Source organism: Anthonomus grandis, chromosome 1 (assembly GCF_022605725.1).
Source record: "Anthonomus grandis grandis chromosome 1, icAntGran1.3, whole genome shotgun sequence".
Classification (NCBI taxonomy): Eukaryota; Metazoa; Arthropoda; class Insecta; order Coleoptera; family Curculionidae; genus Anthonomus; species Anthonomus grandis.
Window position 1 is genome coordinate 33,094,543 of NC_065546.1, and position 18,257 is coordinate 33,112,799.

Below are 18,257 nucleotides of genomic sequence, written 5' to 3' on the forward strand. Positions count from 1 at the left end.
TCTACCTATTGCACTAGAAACAATAGTCGTATATTGCAAATTAATGGCCAAAATTTCCTTATGAAATTTGTCATAACTGCCAAGTTTCCACGGTTCCTAGTGAATCTTGTCGGATTTAGCTAATGCTGAGAAAAACTGTCATATTCGCACATATACGTCTGTTCCTTTTAGGACTAGTAAAACAAAAAAAAATTAGTGTCCTTATTAAGTTAGTCGTATATGGCAGATATTAACAAAAATTGTCGTATATTACAATTTCGCCATGAGCTCGCGAATGTGCAAACAACATAACCTAAATTTGTGTGCCTCGTTTAAATGTTAAATTAAACAGTAATATAAGAATCGATGTTTTTTTAATATTTAGTGGTTTGATTACTGTTTTATTCTTCGAGAAATATTGACGATAAATAGATAAAGGTAAGTAGTTTTTTGTTTATTTATGTTAAAAAGTATTTCAAATCTAAAAGCTACTACTAACTAGAACTTGTTTTACTTTGTTGTGCTAATTTCACTGTATATTTTGTATTTTTGAAACAAAATTATTTTGTATATTTTATAATTGTATTAAATTTAGTACTGAAAAGTATGAAAAATTAGTCTCGGGTCTAAGCCTCTAATACGTTGTTTTATCATTTTAGCATGAATAGCAGAACTCAAAAAATCATACAACTTGCCACAAAATCTACCATGGAAAAAATGAGCTAACTAGTTCGTTGGAATCGTTTGCTAATTTTTCGGAAGATTGTGATGATTCTGATAAAGACCAAGACTTTGTCTTATCAGACTTTGAAAAGGACGCGGACTTAGTCAGTAGTTCATCGGGAGATGACATAAATGAATCCTTAGATTTAGAAGAAGACGACCTTTCTTTGTCCATCTTAAAAGAAAGAGACACTCCAAAAAAAAATGCTAGATTCTATGATTGAAGAAGTTTCAAAAAATTTGGATGGTGCTGTTTATACAAAAAAAGGTACAATAAGGAAAAGGAAAAAGTATGATACTTCTTCTGCAACACGAAAAAAAAATAGACTTAACATGAGAAAACAAAAATATTCATCTGTAAAAGAAAACTGTGGTGAAAAGTGTACAAAGAAATGTATTACGAAAATCGGTATGCAACGGCAGAATCAGATTAATCAGGAATATTGGGACTTGGAAGAAAAAGAAAGGCGAGCCTTTATATTGCATAAAACTAGCACCACTGGTGTTAAAAGAAGATCAATCATTTTAGCTGCTGAAGGATCCCGAAGAAATACATCTGTTCAGTATAATTTACCTGATGAGAATGGCTGCAATCAAAAAGTTTGCAAAAAATTTTTTTTGGCAACATTAGGGTATGAACTAAAAAATGACCGTGTTCTTAGAAAAGTTACTTTAATAAATGAAAGGACATCTATTGCTCCAAAACCAGATAATAGAGGTAGAAAACAAAAAGAAAATAAATTTGATGAAACATTGATTGAACAACATGTTGAAAGCTTTCAACCCACAATTTCGCATTACAGAGGGGAGCACGCCTCACTACGAAGATACTTGCCAAGCGATATTACAATAAGGGCAATGCATCAAGATTTTTTATTGAAGCTTAATGCTAAAATTTCTTATGAAATGTATAGAAAAGTTGTTGCCAAAATGAATATATCGTTTTCAAATTTAGGTCATAAGGAATGTTTTTGAGGACTGTGAATCATTTAGATTACGTTGTATTTCGACCAAACATGAATAAGAAAATATCTGCCAAACTTGTGAAATATGTACCGGGGGCCAACTAAGAATGGACGTCGGCGATATCTCAGGCCCAAATAGTCGTAGCCCCTTGAAAAAAAAAATTTTGTAATAAAAGTGGCCAAAAAAAAATGCTGGAAATTATTTTGAAGTTCATTGGTCAACCGCTAGAGGGCGCGACAGCTTCTTTAAATCTTAAAATTGCATTTTTGCCAAAAAACCTCCAATAACGTACACCTCAAAATATTATATTAATATTCTAGGAAGATTTTCTCACAAAAAAGTTTCTACAAAAATTTCTGTCAGTTGTCAAATAAAGTGGTGGGGGGCGTTTTTAGCTTGAATAAAGAAAACAGCTGAAAATCAGCTATGATTGGACCGATTTTTTTTAAACATATTTTTTTTTTATGTCTATTGTTGGCTTATTTTTTCAACCAAAAAAAAATTTCAAATTACTTTTCCTAAAATCCGCTAGAGGGCGTTGACTTGTGACTAACCCTTTCTGTCGGATTATTTCAAAAAACTCAAATGCAACTAAATATATTTTTTTACGTCATTAAAAGCGGGGAAGAAAACCAAAGAAACTGGTGAAAACGGCACTTCGATATCATTTCTTAAACAAAAGTTATAAAAAAAAAGTGTCCATTCGAAAATAAAAATGACAAAAATGGCGATAAACTCCTATTTGCTTAGACAAACTGAATAAACTCCTTTTATATAAGTATTTTTTTAAACAAACAAACTCATAGTACTCTTTTAGAAAATCCGACATACAGGATTGATCGTTATACGTTTATTTATACAGGGTGTTAACTAAACCAAGTTGACCAAATGGGCCTATTTTGGGAAAACTGTGCATAGGCTAGTTGAGTTAGTAGGCTATGGAAACAAAAGTAGCAGGTAACCATGGAAGCAAAATATGTAAATATTTCAGTTAAATGTCATTTTAGCGTCTCTTCTTGCGATTGTTAAAGCGTTTTTAAGTCTCGCTAATAACATCCAATAGTTTTCTTGTTAGTTCGCCGTATTGTGAACTTTGTTTTTCCAGTTTTCCGTGTTGTTCCAGTTTTTCGTATTGTGCCAGTTGTTCGTATTGTTCCAGTTTTTCCTGTTTTGTTCCAGTTTTTTGTGTTTTGTTCAAGTTTTTTGTTCCTTAACTTTTTATCTCTGTTTTTCGTATTGCTTTGTTTAACAATGCTTTACACAAACGAAGAGGCGTTTGACATAATAGGTACTTATTTTTAATGTATGAGAAATGCCACAGTTGCTGCAAGGGTGTATGCGCATCAGTATCCTGATAGACGCCATCCTACTGCAAAAGTTTTTCTTCGGATCATACATCGTTTGCGAACGACTGGAAACGTTCGGCTGTCCGTGTTTCGGAGATAACGCAGGGGACGCACCGAAGACAACATAATAAATGTTTTAGCCTACGTCGAGTTTAATCCTCACTTAAGTACTAGAACAATAGCGCACGACCTGGGAGTAAATCGAACTACTGTTCAGAATATTCTTAAGGAGTACAGGTAAGCGATCTTTTGGATATTAATCTTCACTATACGCGATGAGACTTAATTTTCCTAAGGAGAGTTCATTTTTTGATGATGATGCTTTAAATGTAAAATTAATTAATTTTTACACGAAAAGCACCAGATTGGTCTGTTGAATCAGCAGTCATCATCTTGTTCCAGGTTTCATCCATATCATTTAGTCCTGCATCAAGAATTAAGTGCACAAGATTTTGACCGAAGGCTAGACCATTGTCACTGGCTTTTGGGTATGATTGTAGAGGATCCTCAGGTGCTTTCAAACATATTGTGGACAGATGAGGCTACATTTCACAGCAATGGAGGCGTGAATCTCCACAATATTCATTACTGGTCATCAACGAATCCGCACTGTATGCGAGAAGTCCAGCATCAAGGCCGTTGGTTTTTAAATTGTTGGGCAGGAATATTAGGAGGTCGAATTATCGGCCAATTTTTTTTTAACAACGCATTAAATGGTGCAAATTATTTGCAGTTTTTAAGGGAGGCATTGCCAATTTTATTAGAGGATGTGCCACTTGAAATTCGCCAACGAGTGATGTTCCAGCACGGTGGCTGTCCAGCACATTTCGCCCGAAATGTTCGGGAGTTTTTAGATGCTACCTACCCTGGTAGATGGATAGGACGAGGCGGTACCTTTCCATGGCCGGCTAGACCACAAGACCTAACGTGCCTGGATTTTTATTTATGGGGTCGAGTTAAAGAAATTGTTTTTGCAACAAGACCTACGACGCGACAAAATATGATTGGCCGGATTAGGGATTGCATGCAGACTCTCTCATTTGCTGAGGTAGAGACTGCAGCTTTGTCTACCGAACAAAAGATGTTTCAGTGCATAGAAAATGATGGAATGCATTTTGAACATTTGGGGAGGCACTAAATAAATTATGTGTATAACATATTATTTATTGTACCACCTAAGATTTCTTAAAATTGTATGTAGAATTTAAATATCAAATAACATATTATAGAGTGTTCTATTTAAAATAAGCAAGTTTTCACCTACATCCGGTATCATCAAAATTGTTAAAAGTGTCAAATTATTTTATTTTTGTATCTTTAATTAACTTTTCTATGATATGGTATGGTGCCAAATTTTTAAAACTTTCCTATAGAACAACTATAAACTGTATGCACAGTTTTCCCAAAATAGGCCAATTTGGTCAACTTTATTTAGTTAACACCCTGTAATAAATAAACGTATAACGATCAATTCTATATCTCGGATTTTCTAGAACACTACTGAGTTTGTTTCTTTTTAAAAATACTTAGTTAATACGAGTTTATTCAGCTTGTGTAAGCAAATAGTAATTTATGGGCATTTTTATCACTTTTATTTTCGAATGGACACTATTTTGTTAATAAGTTTAGTTTAACAAGTGATATCGAAGTGCCGTTTTCACCAGTTTCTTTGGTTTTCTTCCCCGCTTTTAATGACGTAAAAAAATATATATAGTTGCATTTGAGTTTTTTGAAATAATCCGTCAGAAAGGGTTAGTCACAAGTCAACGCCCTCTAGCGGATTTTAGGAAAAGTAATTTGAATTTTTTTTTTGGTTGAAAAAATAAGGCAACAATAGACTGAAAAAAAAATATGTTTAAAAAAAATCGGTCCAGTCACAGCTGATTTTCAGCTGTTTTCTTTATTCAAGCTAAAAACGCCCCCCACCACTTTATTTGGCAACTGACAGAAATTTTTGTAGAAACTTTTTTGTGAGGAAATCTTCCTAGAATATTAATATAATATTTTGAGGTGTACGTTATTGGAGGTTTTTTGGCAAAAATGCAATTTTAAGATTTAAAGAAGCTGTCGCGCCCTCTAGCGGTTGACCAATGAACTTCAAAATAATTTCCAGCATTTTTTTTTGGCCACTTTTACTAAAAAATTTTTTTTTCAAGGCGCTACGACTATTAGGGCCTGAGATATCGCCGATGTCCATTCTTAGTTGGCCACCCGGTACATCATTCAAGAAACATCAAGATGCATATCGGAAAGCAAGGGAGGAATATAAACAGGATAGTGCTGCGAAAGATGGTTTATACTTTTCAGCTGACCTCCAGAAGGTACCTTTCAATTTAAAATTAAATATCTAAAATTAAATAATTAATTTTTTTACTGTTACAGGTTATTATGCTTCCTAGATGCGAAATGTTTAAAGAAATGATGATGCCGAGAGTTATTGCATTCAACGAAACATTTGTGCCAATAGGGAAATCTCAGGAAAAACCGTTTGCCTTTATTTGGCATGAAGGTGTATCGGGAAGATCCAGAGACGACATTATTTCAACTTTTTATAATTTTTTATTAGCCGTGAGAAAAACTGGTGATTATTTTCTTTTTTAACATATATAATTAATTCGAACGAAATCAACCTAAAAACTTTGAATTTAAAATATTTTCAGCCTGGGCAAACTTTTATGTCTAGTGATGCTTTTCATCATCAAGTTGAATTAGCCTTAAAAAGAAAAAAAAAGTGTATGATTTCAAAGATTTCAGCGAATGTGTTACTTTAGCCAATTCAAAAAAGGTAGTTGTCAAAGAAATGAATATAAACAATTTTTATACTTTTTCGGATTTAACCTCCCAATATATACTAAAGAAAATTATCCCCAGACCCTATTTACAAGATATGGTTTTTGTTCAGTTTGAAAGGGGAAAAAGATCTTTGAATTATAAAACATCTTTTTCAGAAGATTTTCAGTCCTTGAATTACCTATTAGCCAAATATGAAACAGGGCTCTTACCTCACCCTAATCAAAAAATTTGTGAGAGGGGTATATCCAAAGAAAGAAAAAGTAACATTTTAACTAAAATTCAAGGGTTGATTCCAGAAAATCGTTTACCATTCTGGGAAAACCTCGTAGAAGCTGAAACAAAAGTAGCTCTAGATTGACTCAAATTAACGAAAATACTATGTTTTAAAGAATAATATTTTTTTGTAATAAAATATGTTATTTCTAAAGGCTTAATAAAATATTTTGACAGATGCGATTGTTTTTCTTAGTAATTATAACTAAAATTATCTAGAAGAAATGGCGTATCTGACTTATCCTAACTGTAAGTTTTTAAACATATTCCACATAATTAAAAAAAAATACTTCTTAAGTACCTATTTCATTTTATAACTTTTAATAATGTGACTAAAATAGTACAAAAAAAATTTATATTTTTATAAAAATCACCCCGTGTAAAAATATAAAAAGTGCAGATACGACCTTCTTTCTTAGGACGGTATTAACGCGTTAACAGTTGCGCAAGGTAGCGTCGACAGGGTAACGAAAGTATTAATAACAAAGAACTATTGTCAAGATTTAGTTGGACCGCTAGATACGAAATATATTTTTGTTAAATAGTCGCACAAAATCAACTTATGACTTAATAAAAACTTTACTAAGGTATTACTAAGGGTTTATATTTTCTAATTTCTTCTGTTATTTTTTGTATCAAAAATCGATTTATATTTGACGTTGACGAGTGAATCTTAGCTGAGATTTCGCAAGATGGCGTCACGATGTTAACCAACGTATTAATAACAAAAAATAATTTTCACGGTTCCCTTGGACCTTTAAATACAAAATTTATTTTCATCATCGGCTGTCATAAAATTAACTTAAGACGTAATGAAAACGTTACTAAAGGCTTATATTTTCCAAATAATTAGTCATAAATAATATAAACTTTTTGCCTTTTTTCCTCAAAAATCGATTCAGATTTGACGTTTATCAATGAATTCGCACATGGCAACTAACGTATCAATAATAAATAACAATTTTAAAGGCTCACTTGGACTTTTAAATAAGAAACACATTTTCGGTATACAGTGGCATAAAATCAATATTATGATTTTACTTGAAATTATAAGAAATTTGACGGGTAACATACTATCAAATGGTTTTTGAGATGCAATTAGTTAAAATCGTCAAAAATCTTTAAAAATCATTTGACTAAACTAAAACATGTGACCTCTTTTTTTTTTTGGAATTTTACGTAGAATTAAAATATGCAAGGATATATCGTCGGTTTACTTTAAAAACCTCCTAAGACTGATTTTTACCATTTTCGAGGTTTTGATACAAAAAAAAAATGTAATATTATCATTTAGCATCCTGTAAAAGCTCTCAAGTCTTTAATTTATTACAGCGCCATTTATCGAACAATGATTAAACCTTCTATATTGTTAAAACGCGTAACATTACACAAAAGCTTCTAAGTCTGCATTTTGACATAATGGCTATTGTTTCTCAAAGTGTGCTCTTCATTTTTAGTTGATTTCACAGTGAAATACGAATAAATAGAAAAGAAAGTGCGTTTATTTATTAGAACAGAAGGTAAGTAATTAGTTATTAACTATATAATATTAATTATTGGGGTTTGTTTTGATAAATTTCCTTAAGTTGTTTAAAAACGACATTTTTTGTTTGGATGTACAGGGTTATTGATGGTTATAAATTGACCACCCCGTTAACTCGTTTATTTTCTTAACGATTTTTTTGAAATTTCGCAACGTTGTTATTCTCATAAAAAGCGACTTTCAAACATTTTTAAAAATATTTTACTACTTTTGATGTCACCAAAAATGAACCCAACTTTTGATTTTTAAATGAGACACCCCATAAATTTTTGGTTTTTTTAATTCTTCACATCGATTTACTTAAAAAGTGTACCGTAAACCGGGGTTTCTTTGTGACTTGGCTTGTAACTTTGGGACAACAGCTGTTTTTTTAAATTATTTTCTTCAACATTGCATTTATTCCGTTGGGAGCAGTTTATCGTTAGTGTAGACAGGTGTCAACAGGTGTTTTTAAAACTTCTGTAAACTTACTATTGTGTATCCAAATCTAGCATAACTACTTAATTTCTGGTAAGTACATGTTAGCTAGTCATATTCTAGGATAGTTTTAACAACATATATAAAATTGTCATTTTTATTAAAAAAGAAATATTTGAATTTGTTCTAAAAATCATAACATATGGAGGTTACTTTGGTACATGTCCCAAAGTTAGACGGCAGATGTCTAAGTAGGGGACAAATTTAAAAAATATAGTGTACCAAAGTTACACCGTTGATGCAGTGTATGTTTCTATGTTTTTTATTTCTTTTTTCAGATGTCATGAAGTCATGCCTCGACAGCAGCAGCGTATCCGCACATTGGTGCGGTGCACGCAAATACAAAAAATATAGCCAAGAGAAACTTCAGCAAGCTCTTGAAGAGATTAAAAATAAGTCAATTTCTCTTCGAAATGCAGCAAAAAAATACCAAATTTCCAAAAATACGTTATGGAATAAGCTTCACGGAAAACATTCGCGAATGCCTGGCAAACCAAGGGTTTTTACAGACCAGGAAGAAGAGTCATTTTCTGGACACCTAATTGCTTTATCAAATTTTGGGTTTCCGGTGACATGTGAGGACTTAAAAACCATTGTCAAGTCTTATTTAGAAAAGCGAGGCAGAAAAGTGCAATGTTTTAAGGATAACTATTCAAGACCCGATTGGATAAGCTTATTTTTAAAACGTAGGCCTGAACTCAGTCAACGGTTTTCTCAAAATATTAGTCGCGCTCGAGCGGCTATTAGTGACGTAATTATCAATGAATATTTTGATAATCTACAAACTGAGCTGGAAGGAGTACCCCCAGCTAATATTTACAATTATGACGAGACAAATCTCGTTGACGATCCAGGCCGATCAAAAGTAATTACCAGGAAAGGGACCAAATACCCGGAAAGAATTCGAAATTCTTCAAAAGCCTGTACGTTCCTTATGATTTGTGGAAATGCTGCTGGACAGGTTGCTCCCGTGTATGTCAACTACAAGGCCCAAAGGCTTTGGTCAACTTGGACAGAAGGTGGCCCCTTAAATACTCGTTACAATAGTACTAGCAGTGGGTGGTTTGATTTCCAAATATTTGAAGATTGGTTTGTAAACTTAATGCTACCCTTATTAAAACGACAGGAGGGTCGTAAAATATTGATTGGGGACAACCTTAGCTCCCACCTTAATCAGGAAGTCATCAGATTGTGCGAATTGAATAATATTAGGTTCATTGCATTGCTTCCTAATAGCACTCATCTCCTTCAGCCTTTGGATGTTGCCCATTTTCGCCCAATGAAAAGTAACTGGCGGCAAATTCTTAATGCCTGGAAAAATACCGCAGAAGGAAGCCGCTTTAATGGAATACCGAAGGACACTTTTCCTGGACTATTAAAGACACTTATGTCAAAATTAGAAGAACGCGGTGTTGAGAGTCTCAAAGCAGGATTTTAAAAATGCGGCATTTACCCTTTAAATAGGGAAGTTGTGTTAAGTAGGTTGTGCGGTAATGTTGTAGACGATCCTTTAATTAAAACGGTTGTGGGACAAAGTTTTCTTGAACATCTCAATGAAAAGCGTGAACAAGCAACGACATCACGGATTCGAAGAAAGAAGAAACTCCAAGTACCTTCTGGGAAAGGAATAACAGTCTCAGACATACAAAACCCGGTCTCTCCCGTACCTATTAACTATTCTCAGCCTCAACCCTCTACCTCCAAAGCTCCCAATAGTATTAATATTCCAGAAATAGCTTCTGATAGTTCAGACTCCGATAATTTGCCATTGATCACGCAAGCAAACAAGTAAAAACAAAAGCTAAAAAGGCAAAAGAATAATTCGGTGGATTCAAGTACTGATGAGAGCGTTGTGACCGTAATATACGCAGAAAGCAATGACAGCCCTTTTTGTTCTGAACTCTCAGAGGATTCTAAGGCAGAGGAAGAAACGGGCAAAGAAACTGCCTGTTCTGAAATTAATAGAATGGTCGGGAATTACGTGTTGGTTATTTTTGATGGCAAATACTACCCTGGGCAAATTACAAAGGTTCTTAAAAATGGGGCCATCATAAACGTAATAGAATCATATGGAAAGCAGTGGAAATGGCCAAGTCGTAAAGATGAAATCTATTATCGTAATGACGAGATACTAAAGTCCATAGATAAACCGATACGCAGAGGAAATCGAGAAGTTTTTGATGTTCCTGAGATAAAGGATCTTCTATAAAAATGTTAAAGTTTTTTTTTTAGTAAAACCTAAGCTTATATATTTACTTATCTTGTATAATCAATGTTTTGAAACAATAAATTATAAAATAGGCCTCATTTTTAAAATTTTATTGTTTTTTTTCTACTTTTACATCTTTTGCATACATTTAATATCTAATAAACTACGTATTTCCTTTTTTTTAATAAATTGTAAATTCAATGCAACGTCTATCTTTAGGACGTAGCTTTTAGCAGGCAAAATAATCAAAGAAAATATTTGTGTAGCAAAGTTACCCCAAAATCCGGGTAACTTTAAAACACTTTCTAAGTCCAATATCTCAGCCTAAACAATAAACAGAAGTTGTTTTTTGTAAGTTATAGTTGGTAAATGCTTTGAAGTTTTATAATTAACAAGTATAAGGGTGTTAATTTCGTAAAATATGGTATAATTTAATAAAAACATGAAAAACTGTACCAAAGTTACCCCGGTTTACGGTAAATCAATGTGCAGAATCCAAAAAATCAAAAATATATGGGATGTCCCTCTAAAAATCAGAAGTTGGGTTCATTTCCCGTGAAACCGTAATTTGTATAATGTTTTCAAAAATGTGTGAAAATTACTTTCTATGAGAATAACAACGTTGCCAAATTTAAAAAAATCGATAAAAAAATAAACGAGTTAAGGGGTTTATTATTAATTTAGAATCAATAACTCAGTAAAACTGACTATTATAGGTTTTTTATTCTGTTTAAGATGTACGGGGGTTTGGGCAGAAATAAGTTTATGGTAGCTCTAGCTATAAATTTCAATGAAATTCACGGTGAAACTTCCTCAATAATGGATAATACATCGACTTTATTTTTGGAAAATAATAAAATAGTTAAAAACCATGACGATCTGGCATTAAATGCGACAACTAACGAGATCGAAAGTGAAAATTGTTTTGAACTTCAGCAGACGGAAATAGATGAAGCTATTAAAACATTAATAGATGACTGTGGAGGACATGATGAATTAATTTTATTAGGCGAGATAAATGGTAAGTGTTATTACTTAACTTCTAAAGATACTTTATTATTATGAATTTACCTTAGGCGCTTCAGAAAATGCATTTTCGGACCTCAACCTAGAAACTGACGGGTGAAATAGGGTGCAAGCTGCAAGACCATCCAAAGCAAAGTGATATTGATGTTGCGGAGCCCGGAACGTCAGGAATATTTACGACCAACCAAGTAGTGCAATGCGATGACGATGATGAGTACTTACCAAGTGAAAGCGAAGATGAACACCTTGAGGTCAATAAAAAACTAGAAAGGACAGATTTTGAAATCGAAGATAGTGAAAAAGAAAATGAGATATTAGTGGAAAATATAGAAGAGCACATTAAAACCAAAAAAAAATAGAAAACGAAAACCTGATTCTGGAAGCTGGAAAAGACAAGAGTGTAAGAATAAACGTGAAAAGGGTGATGAATATGATGGACTTAGAAAAAATGCAGAGGGCAAGTGGATATTTGACGTAGCAAAACCGCCTCGTCAAATGAAACCTTTCTGTAACTGTAAAATGTCGGAAAAATCTAAGAAACTAAAATGCCGAAAATTCACAGAAGAGGACAGACAACAAATTTTTAATCAATTCTGGCAAAACATGACTTGGCCTCAAAAGAAAACTTACATTTCAAGCCTTGTAGGCAGCACAGCTCCCAAAGATTTAAAAAATCAAATCAATGAAATTTCAAGACGCTCTAATACGTTTATTTGTCATTTAAAGAAAAATGGTGTTCGCGAAAGAGTGTGTCAGGTCATGTTTATTAACACTCTTAGTCTGGGAACTTGGTCTTTGCACAACTGGGTAACATTAGGTATAGATCATAATACCGATTTTCCTAATACTAATGTTAATTTAACTCAGACTAATAAAATTAACACTAGAAATGAATCAGAGAAAATTGGATTAAAGAACTTTTTTATGGAATTACCGAAAATGGAGTCTCATTATTGTAGAGCTTCATCGAGTAAAAAATATTTGGAGCCCATTTGGCAGACTTAGGCTGCATTATACAGAAGTTATATTGAATACTGTGAAACTAGGTCTATTAAACCTCTCTCCATAAAGACGTTTCATGAAGAGTTTGCTTTAAATAACTTAAGCTTATACGCACCCAAGAAGGATCAATGTGACCTTTGTGTCTCATATAAAGCGGGAAACGGTGACGAACAGATATATAACCAACATGTTTCCAGAAAAAATAGAGCACGCGATGAAAAATCTACAGATAAAAGCACAGCTCATCGTGTTATTACAATGGACCTCCAATCGGTTCTTCTTTGTCCAATGCTAAAGGCTTCGAAAATTTATTACAAAAAAAAGTTGGTAGTTCATAATTTTACTTTATATAATTTAAGAACAAAAGATGCAAATTGCTTTCTTTGGCATAAGGCAGAAGGAAAAGTTACCTCAAATGAATTTGCAACAATTCTGTATAATTTCCTAGAAGAATCCAGTATGTGCGAAGGTGAAAAAATAATTTTTTATAGTGATGGATGCACTGCCCAAAATAAAAACGTAACTTTGTCAAATGCTCTTTTGCATCTATTAATAAAAAAGGGTATCATTATTACGCAAAAATATTTGGTAAGTGGCCATACCCAGATGGAGTGCGATAGCATGCACTCTACAATTGAGTGAAAACTCCGCAATAGAGAAATTTATTCACCTGCTGGATATATTGCTGCATGTAAATCGGCTCAATCAAATCCAAAACCCTATCAAGTTAAATATTTAAACCATAAATATTTTAAAAACTTTTCGGCACTTAAGTACCACACTTCCATTCGTCCTGGCTATAAAACAGGAGATCCGACTGTTAATGATTGTGCGCCATTCAGTATAGGTCTAATGGAAAATTATACTTCAAATTAAATTTTGACGATGATTGGACGGTATTGGAAAAGAGACTTAGCAGGAAAAGTCAAGGGGTTGGAGAAATAGTTCCTCTTTATGAAAATCCACTTTCAATTAAAAAAAGCAAATACGATCATTTGCAACAATTAAAAGAAGTTATACCTGCGAACTATCATCTTTTTTATGACACCCTACCATTTGAAGCAGACTAATTTTTAATTTTTTGTTAATTTTTCAAAATAATTTATATAATGTATAATGTATACCTTTCTTTTGTTCAGTAGCTCATGATAACATTTAAAACATAATTAAGCAGAATTCAAAATAAATAAAACCTACTAAGTCTCCTATCCTCTCTATGTTGGTTAAAATATTAACAAAAAAATATTGTTGATTTATCAAAAATCAATTGTAATTAGGATTTAATACAATATCAATTCACGAAAATAGTGTATATGATTTTAAACACGTTTTTTGTGCCTCCTGTAAAATGTATCCAAAATGACTTAGCAGGTTTTGAAAGTAAGCCGACGATATAGGGAGTTCGATTTTAAATTAACGATGTTTCCAATTGATTTAACCTAATACCGGCATAATTTTTGTTATTTTGTAATAAAATCCTTTTCTATTTATACATTTTTAAGATTCTACGTAAAATTCCAAGAAATTTGATGGACATTATGTGTAGCACATGGTATAATTCAATAAAGTGGTTTTTGAGATATAAATATTTGAAAATCTCGCTTTTTTTGATAATATCTCAAAAACCACTTGACCACACTGTAGCATGTGCTTCCTGAAATTTTTATAACTAAGGTATTAGTGAGGGCTTATATTTTTCAATTAGTCTTTTTGCTTCAAAAATCAATTTAAATTTGACGTTGATCAACCGATTACCGATGCGTTTGACAGTTGTGCATGATAGCGTCACCATGTTACCATGTCAACCAAGTTAAGCAAAACTCAATATTTAAAAGCTCACTTAAAACCGCGTGAGAAAGTGACTTTCTCATCATTTAATATGTAATAATTAATTTTCAGCAGTACCAAAAAAAAACCGCTAAAATGTTTATAATTTGCATTGTGTCTTCCATACCAGGCAATTTAAAAAAGATCTGGCATAGATTAAAGTACCATCATATTTTTGGAATTATCTAACGGTACGTAATTCGGTGGCTTAAGTAGACTGGAAAGAGATCGTATCATTTTTTTGTGGTTGACGTGCGTGAGCTTTTAAGAAGGAACTAGTAGTACCTTGACAAAGATGAAATTTACCAACGTACAATTTTTTTCCTTTATACCCTTTATCTATATATATCTCTATCTTTGGCAATTACGTTCCAAAGTAATAAATATTTTCTGGTAGGTATTCCCAAGTCGTGAACATCTTGTAGTACTAGTTGCATAGAAAACATGTGAAAAAGAGCAACAACAAGGTAACAATTTAAGTTATATTTTACACCGAACAACATAAATTGCGGAGCTGTCGTCTATTTTATGTAACCGACATCAGGAAACCGAAGGAAATTTAAAATATGGCACGTGAGTACCGTATTTTCTCTTTAGTCCCACAAAAAAGTATCCGAAGTAATTAAGGCACGGGACGATTATTCAGAAAAGAATAACAATAATTATTGTATCATCTTGAAAATTCATGCCGTGGGAACAGATACACACGATACATATGGTTTCTAAATAAATGATTGTTTTCTTAACACCATGAAAATTTCAACAAATATGTACTTAAATTAGAAACGAAATTGAAATTTTTACAGTCGCCCAGACCAGTTTAGCTTAGAAATCATCTGAAAAAGAAGAGCATAACTGGTCTGGGCAACTGTAAAAATTTGACTCTTATGTCTTTGCTAACTTCACAAGTATCCGTATATACTTTCGATTGTTCGAGATCTAAACCTGCCTAAATCGAATATGTATGGTACATGACCTCGACCTACCCGGTACTTTCTTCTCGATTGACCAATAAAGTCGTTTGTTCCACCATCGTCGTCGATTGCCGGCTCAATAACTTTCATTTCGTGCCTTTTATCTTATTATTTTGTTAGAAACCGAACATTTGAACATAATGCACACTTTAGCAGCACATGCTCATTTGCAAGAATTATGTATTCGCCCGGATATCCGATCAGAGTGCATTTTTAACTTTCTTAAGTTCCAGAAATAGTGGAAAAAATTTTAATTAAATGCGTCGGTTTCACTCGATTCACATGACCATCACGATCTGATTGGACGTGTCGGAAATTTTGATTGGAGGAAAAGAAAGGTCATGTGAAGAGACAAACGTTGGTCTTTCATATAGGGTGTTAACCTTTGTTTTCAAAAGGTTTATGTAGATAAAAAAACCGGTTGGAATACACTAAATATAACATTAAACTGGTATAGCCAATGCATTTAAAGTAGCTTTTTTTCATATAAATATGGATATTGTATAAAAGTTAAATTATACAGGTTGTCTCTTGAAATTTGGCAACGTTGTCTAGCAGCAGCTTATCGCAGTTCTCACTTTCAAATGGCCGCATCTTGGTGTAGCAAAAAAATGGCTGCAATTTAAAATTTTCTGTTGACTTGTGAAAATAATATTTTAAAATAAATTTCAGTATAACATAAATTTAAAAACACTCTTTTCCTGGTCCTGGATTTTGGTAAGAAAGAAACACCAATAAAATAATGATCTTTATCTGATACATGGTTTTCGCCTTAAGATTACCTATTGCCTGCATGTAAAAAACTCTACAAAGTCTACTAGGCTGTCTTCCGCCATTGTGAAATGTAGACCTGTCATATTGTAATGTTTCGTTTACACTTAAATTCGCCATTTTACACCCTATTAAGCTTAAAATAAACATGCTCGTAAAAAGAATTACACGCCCGTTTTACCATGTAACAATAGAAATAAAATAAGACATCATCCATCGTATATATACCAAATTATTTTCTATTATATAACATTCGATTATATGACGATGCCTTTTTTGCTTCACGGATTTTTATGATTTTACATGATACTATTTATATAATGCTTTTTCACATTAAATTATCAGTATTGCCGCTTCTATAAATTCATAGGATCCATTTTTTTATAGAATGCATTTTCTTATCAACGTAATATGGGAACGACATGAACTTTATCATGAAAAAATGTCCGCGTACAAGTGGTTTTGCTGCTTCCTGAATGCCGCCATCCTTTCTCGAAAAGGAAACGAGTTATGACACAAATAACGCAAGAAAAAAATGAAGATATCGAGTTTACGTTTAATTTATTTATTTATTTATTTGTTATAGAAGACTGCAACTCTCCTCCCCTGCCTCCTACAACTTTGAATGTACCTACAAGTTGCAGTTTAAACTGTCATAGGGGTGCCACCTTCAAAAGAAATAATTTAAAAAACGATGAAAATGGCGCGAACTTTGAATTTTTTAGACTGTAAAATAGCTAATATTTTAACAATTTATTACACTCACAAATAGCATTTTTACAGCTCACAGTTTTATATAGCAACAAAGCGGTTCTTTATTACTTGTTAATTTTCTTTCTCTCACTATGATTAAGCCAGTTAATGCCTGTTTAAAAAAAGTACTTTATATAGTTAAACATCGGTGTTATGCTAAACGAACGATGTGTTATTATTTTCAACAACTGTTACTTCCACCTAACTGTATTTCTTTGGTGCATTACTTTCTTGCCACAAATAAAAATTCGCCATTACCATGGGTGGAAAATAACATTTTTGTATTATTTTTTTGAGGATCTTGACCAACTATACAGACTTTTTTTATCCCATTGCTTTAGTTAGAGAGTTTCCCTTGAAAATCGTTTCAAATTTGTCTTTTATCAACTTATTTCCGGCGCGTCAACAGCCCTTGTGCAAGATGGCGTCGTTTGGGCGATCAATTTTAACAAAACTCACTATTTCTATTTTCATAAAATTTTATTTATATCTAATCTTTATGTTAACTGATTTGAGAAAGAGTCTAACCAACTCAGAGCTACTGGTAGAAGTAAGAACAGAGTTAGGAAATTCGATGACCGAAAAAATAAAAATTACAGTCGAAAAATTAAACGATCTTGCAGAAATCAATTTAAGGAGAACTGGATCTTGCAAGCATCTTCGGATATAGCAAAATAGTTTCTAAAACGAGAAAAAATATTTATCGATTTGCTGGTCGTTTATGTTCAAGAATTAACATTAACTTAGCAATATGTTTTAAATATTAACGATTTGGCCACTTTGCTAAATATGGCAGACAAAAAATGTGCTTCTACAAAATATGTGGATAATAGCATCAGGGACTTGGCTGTAATATTAATATACTAAAGTGTTTAAATTGTAGCAAGCTTAAGCTTAAACCGGTAGTAAGTCAAAACTCAGCAAGGGATCCCAAATATCCAGTGTACAACCAAATCTGGGATAATGTCAAAGTAAGATAAATTACAATTCAGCCTAAGCCGAATATTTTTTTTGCAAAAGTGATAAAAGAACACACTGACGATGCTCAGTTGTATTACTCTTTTCTGCCAGAAGATGCTAAAAATGCGGAAGCAAAAATTAATCAAGACTTACAAGCCATATGCGATATTTCTTCAAAACATTTTCTAAAATTAAATCCTTCTAAGTCGTCTGTAATGTTTATTGGTAAAAAGCAAAAAATTAACTATATTTTAAACAGCAACACTATTAATATTATGATGGGTGATGCTAATATTCCTGTTGTAGATAATTGCAAAAGTTTGGGCTTAGTAGTGGATAGTGATTTGCTATTTCATCAACACGTTTCTAATGTTCTAAAAAAAAGGGTATTTTGCTTTAAAATGAATTTACTGCATAGGCATTATCTTAGTGAAGATATTAAAAAAATGTTGTGTGACTCTTTAGTGCTGTCACAATTTAATTATTGCGATGTTGTTTACAGTTGGTGCCTAGACTATAATGACAGGTGCCGATTGCAAAAGCTTCAGAACGTATCTATTCGCCTAATTTTTGGCATACGCAGACGTAATCGCGTTTCTCATAGACTTTCCGAGCTGGGGTGGTTAAATATGCAA

The 18,257-nt window shown here is 32.7% G+C and overlaps 1 protein-coding gene and 1 long non-coding RNA gene across 2 annotated transcripts in view; one reads left to right on the top strand and one right to left on the bottom strand.

Annotated features, from left to right (window-relative positions):
- The window catches only part of LOC126745578 (uncharacterized), a 65,508-nt gene that overhangs the window by 25,235 nt on the left and 22,016 nt on the right, over window positions 1–18,257 (bottom strand). The window lies entirely within an intron of this gene.
- On the top strand, window positions 4,371–6,258 carry LOC126745592 (uncharacterized). The gene is made up of 2 exons (XR_007663593.1): window positions 4,371–5,335; window positions 5,397–6,258. It is a non-coding gene; the product is annotated as an uncharacterized LOC126745592 (long non-coding RNA).